The sequence below is a fragment of the Eutrigla gurnardus genome, assembly GCF_963514095.1.
Source record: "Eutrigla gurnardus genome assembly, chromosome: 6".
In the NCBI taxonomy this organism is placed as follows: Eukaryota; Metazoa; Chordata; class Actinopteri; order Perciformes; family Triglidae; genus Eutrigla; species Eutrigla gurnardus.
Window position 1 is genome coordinate 2085024 of NC_139920.1, and position 15636 is coordinate 2100659.

The 15636-nt window shown below is 45.4% G+C and overlaps 1 protein-coding gene and 1 pseudogene across 2 annotated transcripts in view; both read right to left on the reverse strand.

The window, feature by feature from the left end:
• The window catches only part of naaladl2 (N-acetylated alpha-linked acidic dipeptidase like 2), a gene marked incomplete at both ends in the record, with an annotated part of 796426 nt that overhangs the window by 118401 nt on the left and 662389 nt on the right, over positions 1-15636 (reverse strand). The gene's annotated exons all lie outside the window — the stretch shown is intronic.
• LOC311015227 (putative nuclease HARBI1) overlaps positions 2958-15636 on the reverse strand; it is a 49703-nt pseudogene continuing 37024 nt past the window's right edge. The window contains exon 3 of the transcript in view: positions 2958-3660. The product of the transcript in view is annotated as a putative nuclease HARBI1 (transcript). The remainder of the gene's footprint in view (positions 3661-15636) is intronic.

The window sequence follows — 15636 nt, forward strand, 5'->3', positions numbered from 1 at the left end:
ATGTCTCAAGATAAATAACTATGCATAGCATGACCAACTAACACCCCCCCCCCCCCCCCAATAAAAAAAATTGCATTTCTATGATCTTACCTATAGCACTTTAATCATAGCACTGTTGTTCTTAAGGTATGTTAGCTGAACAGCTGCTACTTTACTCAGACGAGGACCTAACACTTGTTTCTATTTTTTAGCTCTTACTTTATCGGCAATGATATGTTGTGGTTTCTTTCTTTTGACAAATGTATTATTGTAAGTCGCTTTGGACAAAAGCATCTGCTAAATGCCCTACATGTAAATGTAATTTCTGCAGATGATTTAATAAACTATAACCTGCGGCCAGTGGCACTAGGTAGACACTAGGTGGTGCTAAAGCACCTGCCCTTTTTTTTCTTTTTCTTTTTTTGTGGCCCATGCTGACATGATCATCTATAAGTGCTAGTCGATTAAAAGCGTGTGATAATAATCCCCCAATTAATATTCCCTCCAACACCCACCCCATCCGAACACACCTCTGTCAACGTGAACACGCAGAGCAGACACAAACTGAGGCATGTTGTAGCAGCAGACAGTGCACAGCTGCAGCCCAAACACACCTCCTCCCCTGCCCACCAGCCAGGTAACACATAAATAAATCGAGTCGAGTGTGTTGTTTGCCCCTAAGCCTCAGTTGCCAAGCTGTAACTTGCATTTATTTGTCTCTGTTGTGAAGTAGCCTGTCTCAACACCACACAGCTGGGCATAAATTAGCGACTGCTCACCTGCTTAAACAAGCTAGACACTACCCAAAATCAATAATAGATATGACGTGATGATGACCACCGGTAGAGTTTGTCATTGGTATCCTACAGCATGTGAATCTATCAGTATACTTAAAGCTGTATTCTACGATTTGAACTCCCGCCCCCCCCCCCCCACACACACACCCACACCCCTCCCCTCTGTGCTCCTCCGAGCTCTATCGTTTTCCCCTCGCAGCCTCCCACCTCCCTCTTATTTTGCGAAAATAGTTCAGCGAAAGGTGTTTCTGAAAATTTTTTAGGTGAGAAATAAGCTATGCAGTTGCTGAATCTGTATTTATTTTGGATCGACAATGCTCAGTTTGAAAGATTATTGAGAGTTTGCGGGCGGTGCCGTCTCTGGAAACTTGCCGCTCCGCGACGGCATTACACTGCTTCTTACATAGACAATGAATGGGAACATTCCCTCCGCTATGAACTCAGGCAGGACGCCGTTTAGTTTCCCGGTGTGTCCGGGACTTCCACAACATGTACAAAGCAGTAATAGTGTTTATTACGGCCACGAATGATGAAACATTATCGGTGTAAATGCAGCAGGTGCCTGTCGGATTTCTCTCTCACCATGACTGCAGAACGTCCCCGATCCCAAACTGCCCGGCGATCACTCGATGAATATTTAGTAGGCTATTGTGTAGGTTTACATTAGGCTACATAATTAACACTTGCAGTAATTTATTTGCTAAATGACAAACAGGCAATTCCCAATTGCTCTCCTGGATAAAAGCATCCACCAGCAGCAAGGAGGAAGATGAAGATGAAAGGTCAGAGTCAAAAGTCATGTTCACTGTTTAAAGGCATTTTAAAGCTCAGATTTTAAAGTTGAACTGTTCCTCTAATTTTACTGAAATATCTTAAAAACTGTCCACATTTTATTTTAACTACACAAAGTGGTTTGGCTTTACTAAATTAGGCATTAAGGTAATCTGATCAGATTTTGGTTGTCGGAATGGATCAAATCTGGAAAATGGGTTTGTTCGAAAGGAAAAGAAGGATTCTGAAATTGGATCAGATCATGTAATCCAATCTGAGTTTGGAAATGGATCAAACCTTCAGTTTGTGTTGTTCAAAACTTTTCAGTAGGATTTGGATAACTTTGATCCAAAAAAACAGGATTACCCTGATCCCAGGATTTCAAGGTGGAATTCAGGAAGAAAATGTAGTAAAACTTTAAAATTGGTCAAATAATAAGTAGACATAGTAGACATAGGCAACCAATAGACATAGGCAACCAATTAAGCCTTTCAGTATAGTAAAGTAAAAATAAAAATGATCTTGTTCCCATGAAATAAACCCCCAAACAGATTTCAATAACAAACAAAAACTAGAAAATTCCCCCGCTGGAAATTTTGAAAGGGCCACGGGGGCTACTTCCGGAGCGTATATACATTACGATGAGATTCTTGGAGATTTCAAACGAGACGGAGTTGTTTTAGAGGGAAATACAGAGACTGCTTGCTGAAAAACTGTCCCTGAAAGGAACGTGCATCAGCAGTTTTGCATGAATTTACCTCTAAAATGGCTCCGTCTCGTAACGTTACATTATTATCACATAGCGTGGTGAATGTGCAGGGCACAACTTGTCCACAAAAGCATTTTGGAGTTGTTGGATTGTGTATTTGATGAGTTTGATGAGTTTGATACATGTCACCGAGCTCAGCTGTCACTCTGAGACTACTGAGACTCAAGTACTCAGTACTACCAAGTACTACTGAGACTCAAGTACCGAGAACTACTAGCGCACTCAAGTGTTTGCCAGTACATGTCACCGAGCTCAGGTGTCACTCAAGTTCTCTGTACTACCGAGTACTACTGATGCTCAAGTACTGAGAACTACTAGGTACTACTAGCTACTAGGTACTATGTACTATCAGAAACTATATGACCTATTGAAACGTGGATTGACACACCAGGACACAAGACTTGTGTCTACGTTTTAAAGTTTAAATGGAGTTTCTAGGTGAAAGTATGCCTGAGCAGCAGGCGTTTGAAAAACTACAATGACTGTTCCTTTTTTTTCGCTCGTCCCATTCATTTCAATGGGAAAATTTCGGTGGTTTTTCGCGACTTACGTCGCCCCGTGGCCCCTTCAATTTTTCATCTGTCACTGTCATTCATCACTGTATATTAATGTCAAAGAAACAATCATCAGATATGAACCTGTCAAAAATAATTTCGGACAATTGCATCCCTTACTACACGTCCAGTCAGTCCCTCGTTCTGACAGAACGCCAGAGGTTGGTCTGGTTCTTCAACAGGCTCAGGTGCATCATAAAGCTTACTACACACAAGTATTATGTTGCATGCACCCTGTGGTTCCACTCACATATAGTTAAGGCATGCAAAGCATCTCTTCAGAACTCCATTTAAACGCTCAATTGCACATCTTGTTTTGCAATGAGCAGTATTGAAGCGTGCCTGCGCAGGCGTGGTTGCTGCAAGAAAAGGAGTCATCAGCCATGGTAGGAGTTGATAGGCACTGTCTCCTAATATTATGCCATCTGGTCGGTTGGTTTGGAGCTCTCTGTATAAAGCACTCTCCCTCTGAATACGTGCAGAACAGACCCAGGCCACTTCACAACACAGTTTATGATGATGAGGTCAGCGTCGCCCACAAGTTGGATGTTGATGCTGCACCTCCCCTTTCGGTTGATGTACTCCCAATCCCTCTCATGAGGTGCTTGAATATGCACATGAGTGCAGTCAATAACCCCAATAGTATTGGGCATGTTCCCCAAAAGAAAAAACTTGTGCTTGGTCTGGGCAATCTGGTCATCCTTTGGAAGTGAAACAAACTGATTGACCAGGCTGGCCAGTGCAATTGACACAGCTTTCACTTCATCACTCACAGTTGATTTGTCCACTCCTATATTGTCAAGATACACCCTTTGTCGGTATACTCATCCACCAGAATGGTGGTAGCGATGGATAACACCTGCCATGTCAGTGGGTGCAGTCGAATAGTCTTTTTTGCTTAGGAAGGTTCCTAACTGAAGAAGTGACCCGGAAGTAAACAAGTGGCCGCCATGATAAGAGCCGTTCGGATTCTCTAAATGCAAAGGAAAGGAGCTCCAATGCTTCCTTTCAGAGCTCTTTTAGCATAGGATGCAACGGACCTTCCTATGCGAAAGGAAAGGAGATTACGCCGACCCACAATTCTTTGCGAGAGCAACATTTAAAGTGACGCACACCTCGGCCGTTCATGAAAACAAACGTGCATTTACATATTTAACAATGACTTTCATGCAGACATATAGTAATTCGAATAGTGTTGATAAATGTGTGGACAGTGATAATAATTGAATGGGATTTTTTTTTTAATTTCAATCATGTTACAAACTTGACAAAAACTAAACTAAAACCACAAATGAAATGTAAATAAAGCAACCGGTCAAACAGGAAGGAGGAGCTGCTGGACCTGAAGCCGGTCAGTGAACCAGCTGTTTATAAAACCAACATGTGGAGAAGTGGACGATGTGCTTTTTGTAGTCCATTATTGTAGTTTCTCCAGCGCAGACGCACGTCAATCGCCGGTGCCGATCATCAGCGGCCGCGTTATAATGACGTAGCTTAGTGAAAGTCCGGTCGGAATCTCTGAGCACCACGGCCGTCTTTTCCTAAATCCTTTCGAGTTCTCCTATCGCCTTTCCTTAACCCCGTGACGTTTTCCCCAGAGGTCAAGGAATAGGAGTTAGGAATAGGAGTTAGGACCTTATTTTTTGACTATTCGACTGCACCCAGTGCCTCTCTGTAAGTCCTCTGAGGAAGGCTTAATACAAAATGGCTGTCAAATACCCACCCACTCATTAGCTGACATGCTTGTGTTCAATTAAGTCAATCATGCCCAAGTCCTATCACCACCACAGATGAGGTGGAACCATGGACTCAAAAGGACATAATTTCACGGTTGCAGAAACCCATGCACTGCTGGAGAGTGTAAAGGGCCATTATGCCTCAGTTGTAGGAAGTTCTGTTGTGGGTGGAATGGTGACAAACAAAAGGAAGAAAGATGTTTGGGTTGAAATCACCCAGAATGTTAATGCAATGGGGTCTGGCCAGAAGAGGACCTTGGAGCAGGTGACACTTAGGTGGAAACATCTGAGGGCAAGGACCTTGCTGAACAAAAGAACACCCAAACAGGCAACAAACCATTTAAGAAAGGGGACTACACAGATGTGGTTCTGGACATTATTGGAGGTGAGAGCTAAATCTCTGCATGGTATTCAAGGTGTTGTAAGGGATGGTGAGCCTACAATTGAGGAGGAAAGTGACCCAGTTCCTCCTAATACAGAGGAAACATTTATTCTGATCTCAGCCCTATAGTGAGCAACCTGGATCCTCACTGGTAGAGTCAGCAGTCACAGGAGCTCAGAAAAGAGGCTTGAAGCGTCCTTTGCGAAATAGTAATGATGATGCCTATGAAACTCATCTTAAACGAGAAAGTGAAAGAGCAGAAGCACAGATACTCCTGGCAGAGGAACAAATCAAGCTGACCAAACTGCAGCAAACCAGGGCAAAACTTCAAATCCACCTCCTAAAAGCAGGGCTTGAAAATGCGGGTCTCTCCTTCTCAGATGAAGAACCCTGAACATTATTTTGTTAACTATTTGACATTTTTTATTTAAGACATTTTCAATATATCCACAATGTATTTGTTAATTGTTAGGGAACACCTAAACACCACATGCTAGTTCTCATTGAATAACATATTCCAGTTGGAAATCTTTATTCATTACAAAGTGCAATGCGTTGACAACAAAACAACATAAGGATGATTAATGAAATCAAAATCCTCAATCTTATGAAGGTCTCTATTCAGAATCATACCGAAAATCAAAGTGGAAAATCAGATCACAGGCTGATCCAACTTTTGTGGAGATTTTTCAAGACATGTCAAAAGGATCCTTAGTAGTGCGTAGGGTTGCAAAATTCCGGGAATTTTCAAAAGTGGAAACTTTCCATGGGAATTAATGGGAATTAATGGGAATTTATGGGAATATACGGGAATAAACTGGGAATTTTTAAAATTGATGGTTGGCTCTTCAAAGGGGACTTAAATATAGCTGAGGAGTTATTTTGTAGCATAATCTTGACTAAAACAAACAGATGCCATTCAAATACACTTGAATATCCATGCCATTCCTAAACCACATGCACAGAGCACACTGCTTAGTGCATGGCTATTGAGACCACACCCTCTACTGGCACTGTGCATGCCTCCATCACATGTACAGAAGATCACTAGAAGACTGGACCACACTTTTGAGCCTGAAGCACAAAGACTATTGAAGGCACACATTTGAGCTTCTGGACTAAACAAAGTGAAGTAAGTTTTGATGCTATTATGGGGAAATATATTTATTTTATTAAAGCTCTAGTCTACGATTTGAAAGGTTTGAAAAAAGCCCCCCCCCCCACACACACATGCACCCCTCCCCTCTGTGCTCTGTGCTCCTCCGAGCTCGTATCGTTCTCCCCTCGCAGCCTCCCACCTCCCTCTTATTTTACAAAAATAGTTCACTAAAATGTGTTTCTGAAAACATTTTAGGAAAGAAATAAGCTATGCAGTTGCTGAATCTGTCTTTATTTTAGATCGACATCGGTCAGTTTAAAAGATTTTCGCAAGCTTGCGGGCGGCGGCGCTCCGTCACTCGAAATTCGCTGCTCCGCGACGGCATCGCACGGCTTCTTACATAGACAATGAACGGGAACATTCCATTCCATTTTTGAATGAGTGGGGTTGGGAGTTTTGAACCTAACATTCCTGTTTTTGACTTCACCCATGAAACAACTAATTAAAACATGTTCTGTTCTACTTTCAAATAAATCTGTTGAAATATCTGTTGAAAACATTTTGTATGGATGTTTCTTATGACTTCTGTTCATATTTATGCTTGGATATAATTATAAAATATTAATTATAAATATATTCCCAGTTAGTTCCCCTAAATTCCCATTAATTCCCATAATTCCCATTATTCCCATGGAGAGTTTCCAAATATGGAATATTTCCAAAATTCCCAAGCTTAAGTTCCCGTGGAAATTTACCGGAAACTTTCCGGAAATTTACCGGGAATTTTCCACCCCTTTGCAACCCTAGTAGTGCGTGTGGCCTCCACGTGCCTGTATGCACTCCCTACAAGGCCTGGCCCGTCGTCGCCTGGCCCATCGTCTCCTGATGAGACGACGGATGGTCTCCTGAGGGATCTCCTCCCAGACCTGGACCAGAGCAGCAGTCAACTCATGGACAGTCTGTGGTGCGACATGGCGTTGGTGGATGGAGCGTGACATGATGTCCCAGATGTTCTCAATAGGATTCAGGTCTGGGGAATGGGCAGGCCAGTCCATAACATCAATGCCTTAATCATGCAGGAACTGCTTACCCACTCCAGCCACATGAGGCCCAGCATTGTCATGCATTAGAAGGAACCTAGGGCCCACTGCACCAGCATATGGTCTCACAATGGGTCTGAGGATCACCTAATGGCAGTCAGGGTACCTCCGACAAGCACATGGAGGGCTGTGCGACCTTCCAAAGAAATGCCTCCCCAGACCATCACTGACCCACCGCCAAACCGGTCATGCTGGAGGATTTTGCAGGCAGCAGAACGTTCTCCGCGGCGTCGCCAGACCCTGTCGGGTCGGTCACATGTGCTCAGGGTGAACCTGCTCTCATCCCTGAAGAGCACAGGGCACCAATGGCGAATCTGCCCATCTCTGTGATCTCTAGCAAATGCCAATCACATTGCACGGTTTTGTAAGCACAGGCCCTGTTTGTGGACGTCGGGCCCTCAAACCATCCTCATGGGGTCGATTTCGGACTGTTTGAGTATGAACTTGAACATCAGTGGCCTGCTGAAGGTCATTTTGTAGGGCTCTGGCAGTGCTCCTCCTGTTCCTCCGTGCACAAAGGAGCAGATATCGGTCCTGCTGTTGGGTTCTTGACCTTCTTCAGCCCCCTCCATGTCTCCTGGTGTACTGGCCTGTCTCCTGGAATCTCCTCCATGCTCTTGACACTGTGCTGGGGGACACAGCAAACGTTCTTGCCACAGTGCACATCGATGTGCCATCCTGGATGAGTTGCACTAACTGGGCAACTTCTGTTAGTTGGAAAAACCACATCATGCTACCTCTAGTGGTGCAAACACTGCCAAAATGTGACCCGCCACGGCAAAACCAGCAACAAGTCGGGTGGGACGAATATGCGTAAAAGACAAAATAAGCTTTTTTTTTCAAAATTTGTGATTTTCGTTTTTTTTGCAGAATATGTTGTTGAGATCATGAAGAAGCTACTCCATGTTTCAGATAACAGTATTGGATGCTGTAAAAGTATACATTTTGTATTTGTAGTCTCTTGTCTTTGCTGGGGCGTGTACAGCGATGCAGTTCATTTCCATACTGATCACCGTTGGCCGTTCACGCGCTGTTGTTATTTTATCAGCAAATCAGCTGCATGTTAGAAGCGAAACACACGGCTACTTATTCAGCGCAGCAGATCAGCTGGAGCGGAAGATATCAGACGCTCATCTACGGTTACATTTCAACGGGATAAAGACAGCGAAATGGAGGAAATCCGTAACTCTGACTGCAAATGCTACGGAAGAAGAAAGGAGAACTCTCCTTGGAAGACATTCATGTAGCGACAAACTTTCTCAAGAGCTTATGTACAGCATATGGATGGATTACTTAGCTGCAGAGAGCAAACGGTCACGTAGTTACGTCGGAGATGACTGCATCCACCAAAAAGCCACAGACGAAAAGAAAGTCCGCCCGGACCTCTTATTTCATCGGAGCCAACGAAGTCTGCAGGAATACTTTTCAGGAATACTTTTCAGTTTCTTATGGGGTGAGTTTCCGTTAACATCCAAGTTATCTACTTTGCTTAGCTAGCTAAGCTAGCTCAGCACTGTCGTTTTAAAAGTATATGCACATCAAAACTAAGCTGTAATGGGAGGTTTTTGGCCCGTAATGTGGGCATCTGATTTAACAGTAAGGTGCCAAGTTGCCTGTTGGCATTGTTTGAATTGACTGTGATGCTAATAGTTTAGCAACTAGTCTACCTGAAGACAATAGGCTAGTTTCTGAATCATTAGCACTAGCTACTTAGACGGTGCCTGCAGGCTAACAGATACCAGATATCACTGAGTGACATCTGTAGAAGGGAGGGCTTATCTGAATGAGATGCAAATGAGCACCATTGTGTTTCCTTGCTCACCAGATGAGGTGAGGTGAGGTGAAATTTGCAAATCTTTCAGGCCAGTTTTCTCAGTGAACGGTTTTCAGAGAAGTATACATTCAAATGGCCACAACTTCGTCAAATATTTCCATGTGTTAGACATCATTGGAAAGCTTAGAAACTACACTTTCAAAATCTGTGAATAACCCAAAATGCCCCAAGGCCGACTTGTTCCTGGTTTTGCCGTGGCTGGTCACAAATTAAAAAAAAAAAAAAATCTGCCAGAAAGGCCAAGAACAGAAATGGTCTGTGGTCACCACCTGCACAACCATTCCTTTATAGGGATGTCTTGCTAATTGCCACTCATTTCCACCTGTGGTCTGTTCCATTCGCACAACAGCAGGTGAAATTGAGTCCCAATCAGTGCTGCTTCCTAATTGGACAGGCTGATATCTCAGAAATATGATTGACTTGCAGTTACATTATGTTGCTTTAGTGTTCGCTGTATTTTTTTGAGCAGCGTATATTTGTTTTTTATTTGTTGAGGCTAAAATGAGGGGTCATAAAATAAATTAGGATAAATGGAAGTGGATATTTATGTTTTGTGTTTTGTCTCATCAACACTTAACCCTTAGACAGTCCCTCCAGGATTTTGCGGGCTTTTTTTGTGATTGTTGCGGCCTAAAATGCCTGATTTTGCGGCAGCTTTTTCATAAAGTTGCGGGGAAAGTTGCAATGTTTTGAGGCTTTAATGTTTTCAATAGCATTCCAGGAGCAAGGGAATTTACAAAACTAGTTGCAACTGTTTTAAGTGTTCTATGTAACCTTACCCAAAAAAGCTCAGGATTCCAACAATTTTTAACAAAATATGCTTTATTTGCATATGATTAAAGTTTAAAGTGCACAGAACATTGATATCACCTTACTGTCAGTGACAATAACAAATCTGTTACCTTACATTTTCCATGATGAATCTTCGCATTACAGGGTGGTCACTTTTAGAGAGTGGAATGTTGACTGCAGTGCAAGTGGAAACCCAATCTTCACAAATCTTAAGGGAAAAAATATATGCATATATATTTGTTAGTAAAGATGTAATGCAATTAAACTAGTTAAGATAATTTACCCAGTAGCCCATATTAATAGGATTTTTTGTGAACTTATTTTGTGTACTCTCCTCTGCATCTCTCTCTCTCTCTCTCTCTCTCTCTCTCTCTCTCTCTCTCACACACACACACACACACACACACACACACACACGCTGACACTGAAACAGAGACAAATAGAGCTTAGATTGGGCCCAAAAAATCAAGCCCGACCCGACTCGAGACAAGCACGCCAATACAACTTTGTAGCTTATGCTTTACTAACGTTTTCCATGAACGTGCATTTTAATTGAACTCACCTTGTTTCTTTTAGCACTTGCAACAGATCTGGTTTGTGTTCCACCACAATATTGCACGCGGTGCATCACACATCTCTTAATTTTCCGCGCTGTATACAAGGAAGTGAGTCAGTTTATTGTGATGACGCATGCGCATGAGGGGGGCTAAGCTGATTGGTCAAATTTGCAAAAAAGTTGCGGTGATTGGATAAAATTGCAAGGCCGCGCAAAATTCATGGGGTTGGTTGAATTTGCGTTAATAGTTGCGATCGCGAGTTCCTGGAGGGACTGCTTAGAGCCCGATTGACGCAAAGTGTGTCAAATACACACCCATTCTTCTCTGTTACATTGCTCCGCAATTAGTTGCAAGCGAGATGAGACCTTTATTGCAGCAGTGGGGCTTTCCAACGAGACTAGGCACTTGTCCTTACGAAGTATGAACATTTTTCATGAAATTAAATCAAATTGTATCATATTTACAGTCTATACTGCTCTGCGTTCACCCGCGCACCCATGGCTCTCGCTTGAATTACTCACGAACCTGTGATAGCATAGATATGGCACGCATGTCAGATGAAAGAGGAGACACAGAGCTATCCATCCATCCATTTTCTTCCGCTTATCCGGTACCGGGTCGCGGGGGCAGCTGCCTGAGCAGGGACGCCCAGACTTCCTTCTCCCCGGACACTTCCCCTAGCTCCTCCGGGAGGACCCCAAGGCGTTCCCAGGCCAGCCGGGTGACATAGTCACTCCAGCGTGTCCTGGGTCTTCCTCGGGGTCTCCTCCCGGTGGGGCATGCCTGGAACACCTCCCGAGGGAGGTGTCCAGGGGGCATCCGATACAGATGCCCGTGCCACCTCAACTGGCTCCTCTCGATGTGGAGGAGCAGCGGCTCTACTCCGAGCTCCCCCCGTGTGACGGAGCTCCTCACCCTATCTCTAAGGTAGCGCCCCGCCACCCTGCGGAGGAAGCTCATTTCGGCCGCTTGTATCCGGGATCTTATTCTTTCGGTCATGACCCAAAGTTCATGACCATAGGTGAGGGTAGGAACGTAGATTGACCGGTAAACCGAGAGCTTCGCCTTTCGGCTTAGCTCTCTCTTTACCACGACGGACCGATACAGCGACCGCATTACTGCAGCCGCTGCACCGATCCGCCTGTCAATCTCGCGTTCCATCCTTCCCTCACTCGTGAACAAGACCCCAAGATACTTAAACTCCTCCACTTGAGGCAGGAACTCCCCCCCGACCTGGAGGGAGCAAGCCACCTTTTTCCGGTCGAGAACCATGGCCTCAGATTTGGAGGTGCTAATCCTCATCCCGGCTGCTTCACACTCGGCTGCAAACCGCCCCAGGACATGCTGGAGGTCCTGGCTCGAAGGAGCCAACAAGACCACATCGTCCGCAAAAAGCAGGGATGAAATCCAGTGGCTCCCGAACCAGATCCCCTCCGGCCCACGGCTGCGCCTAGAAATCCTGTCCATAAAAATAATGAACAGGACCGGTGACAAAGGGCAGCCCTGCCGGAGTCCAACATGCACCTGGAACAGGTCTGACTTACTGCCGGCAATGCGAACCAAGCTCCTACTCCGGTCATACAGGGACCGAACAGCCCTTAGCATAGGGGCCCCGACCCCGTACTCCCGAAGTACCTCCCACAGAATGCCACGAGGGACACGGTCGAATGCCTTCTCCAAGTCCACAAAACACATGTGGACTGGTTGGGCAAACTCCCATGAACCCTCGAGCACCCTGCGGAGGGTATAGAGCTGGTCCAGTGTTCCACGGCCAGGACGAAAACCGCATTGTTCCTCCTGAATCCGAGGTTCGACTATCGGCCTAATTCTCCTCTCCAGCACCCTGGAATAGACTTTCCCGGGGAGGCTGAGAAGTGTGATCCCCCGATAGTTGGAACACACCCTCCGGTCCCCCTTTTTGAATAGAGGGACCACCACCCCGGTCTGCCATTCCAGAGGCACTGTCCCCGACTGCCACGCGATGTTGCAGAGACGTGTCAACCAAGACAGCCCCACAACATCCAGAGACTTGAGGTACTCAGGGTGGATCTCATCCACCCCCGGTGCCTTGCCACCGGAGAGCTTCTTAACTACCTCGGTGATTTCAGCCCGTGTAATGGGTGGATGAACCTCTGAGTCTCCAGCCTCTGCTTCCCCAATGGGAGACGTGTCAGTGGGGTTGAGGAGATCCTCGAAGTATTCCTTCCACCGCCCGACGATATCCCCAGTCGAAGTCAGCAGCTCCCCACCTCCACCGTAAACAGTGTTGGTGGAGGGCTGCTTCCCCTTCCTGAGGCGCCGGATGGTTTGCCAGAATTTCCTCGAGGCCGACCGATAGTCCTCCTCCATGGCCTCCCCGAACTCTTCCCAGACCCGAACTTTTGCTTCAGCGACCGCCCGTGCTGCAGCACGCTTGGCCTGCCGGTACCCGTCAGCTGCCTCGGGAGTCCCCCGAGCCAACCAGGTTCGGTAGGACTCCTTCTTCAGCTTGACAGCATCCCTTACTTCCGGTGTCCACCACCGGGTTCGGGGATTGCCACCACGACAGGCACCGGAGACCTTACGGCCACAGCTTCGAACAGCCGCTGCAGCAGAACTATCCATTGATACCAAATACATCGATCCTTCTGTGTTATAAAAACAGACGAAGTGACAGCAAAATAATAACTTCATTTAGCTCGACTAACCCCATGTTTTTGTGTGCTTTTGTGGCACAGTATGTTCATAATCCAACGCTATCATATGTTTCTCTTTGGCAAGGCACGTTCATAATCCGGTTTTGACATCTTTGCAAATTCTTGCATGGTATCCAATTCAGTCAGGACCACTTTGTCAAAAAGAATCTTTATTTATTTGCACAAGTTTTATTTGGCGGTATGGTACTGTTCTGGGACTCCCTGCTCTTCCACGCGCTTGCGCGGAAAGCCTGAGGCAGGAAGAGCACCTTCCTGCCCTTCATGAGCCATCATGAACGGCATAAGCAGGGAGCGTAGCAGCAAAGAAAAACCCCCAAAACGACCACACCGGCAATTCCCTGACCCTCTTGCTACAAGAGATGTCAGGAGGCTATCTGAGTTAGAATAAATGTAGCCTATTTAGGTAGGAGATAAGCAGATCCGTTGCCCCTCAGCTTGATGAATAAAGAGGAGACAGACGTATCCTATCTGCTCTTCCACGCGCTTGCGTGGAAAGCCTGAGGCAGGAAGAGCACACCTTCCTGCCCTTCATGAGTTATCATGAACGGCATAATAATAATAATAATAATAATAATAATAATAATAATAATACGTTTTATTTGTTGGCGCCTTTCAAACACCCAAGGTCACCTTACATGATAAATTCAATTCAATTCAATTTTATATGTCAAACAACAGAGGTCATCTCAGGACACTTAATATTGAGCAGGACTAGAATACGCTCAAAATTTCAAGAGTCACCACAATTTCAAAGTCCCAACAACACCCAGGGGCAAGCTTTACAGCGACAGTGGCGAGAAAAAACTGCCTTAATAGGCTTTTAGGCAGAAATCTCGTGCAGCCCAGGCCCTTGGGTTCCAACTGCATTTGGTGTTGGTAGTATAGTAATAGTAGCATTAACAGTAGTGGTGGCATTAACAGAAGCATGTATCAAGTAGTAGTCCGTGGCAGCAGGCACAGCCACGCCGGGAGCGCAGCAGCAAAGAAAAGGCCCCCAAAACGACCACACCGGCAATTCCCTGACCCTCTTGCTACAAGAGATGTCAGGAGGATATCTGAGTTAAAAATAAATGTAGCCTATTTAAATAGGAGATAAGCCGATCCGTTACCCCTCAGCTTGGTGAATAATAATATTTTAATTATCTTTATGTACTTCCAATATTCGGCTCATGGCTTGAGCATCTAGGATGGCTCTATTTCTGGGGCGCAGATAACGTTCATAAGCAGGTGAGGACCATGTGCCCATGGCTTTTAGGTTGGACACATTGCTGCTGTAGTTGCTGCCCCAAAGCGGAACGAATGAGCCATGCAGCGTTCTGGAGGGAGGCCGCAGAATTGGCAGAGGAGGCGGAGGCGAGAGGTGAACCAGGCTCGTGACAGGGGTTCTCCTCCCTCCGTGATGAACAGCGGCTCCTGTGGGCTCGCTGGAGCACGGCTTCCAGATAGCGGGCCATGGAAGACAATGGACAAAAATCAGAGTTAGTTTGGGAAATAGGAACTGATATTCCGCTTCTGTCTCTATCAGTTTTGGAATGTTTCAGGAACAAAGGTATGACTGTGGAGTGTTACATGGCCTATGGTGAGGTCTTGGGTGGGGTCGAAGATCGTGAGCGTGTGGTGAATTCTCCGCACCTTAAGACTAGAGATGCACCAATCCAGTTTCGATCATGTGACATTGCCACAGATATAAATGTACTTAATATTATTTATTAACAAATAAAGTGTACATTAGCAGCAAAAGAAATAAATAACACTTGTAACCATGTAAAGTGCACTGTAACAGATATTTTAAAAAGTAATATGAAATATAGTAGCTGCCTGAACCCGACGGACAAAGGCTTAATGAACCTGCGCTTGCTCCGTGTTGCTCTGTGTACTCATCACTAGCTGCTAGCGTGCTCTGCGTGATGACATAACCAGCATAGCAAACATAATGAAGCGACTAGATCGCTGTAACTGTATTGCCGTGTAGGATGTTAATAAAAATGAAATGACTGGATCGGAATGCTGGATCGGCCTCACTCATCCGATCCAGCTAATTAGTCGATATCAGAGCCGATATCTGATCCGAGTATCTCTATTAAAACCCATGAGGCTATTCCTAACAGTGAGCCTATGAACCAAAGCACCCGTTCCATGGTGGGTGATTAATTTGTGCAAAGTGGAGGGGTGAAAGGGAGACGAATGTCTTGCCTTGGATTCCTCTCTTGAAGCCGTTGAGCAGGAGCTTAATGGATGGATTCTCTGGAGGACGGCTGCATTTGCGGGACTCAAAACAGTGAACCAGAAAGCACATGCGGCCTGGAATGTGAGCTGCTAGATGATGAAGTTCCCCAGCACGGATGCCCAAGTAAGGCATCTTATAAATCTGTTAATTAATGGTATGGGGGAGCACCCTTTGTTGATAAAGTGACAGCTTCTTCATATTTTGGGTTTGGGACACAGGTTGGATGGTGTGAGAAAGAACTGCGAATGGTGCAAGAAAGAGCTTGGCGGCCAGTGCAGTGCCTGCTGATTAGAGCCAGGTCGACCACAGACCAGTCCAGTCTTTGGTTAACCTCTGAATGGAC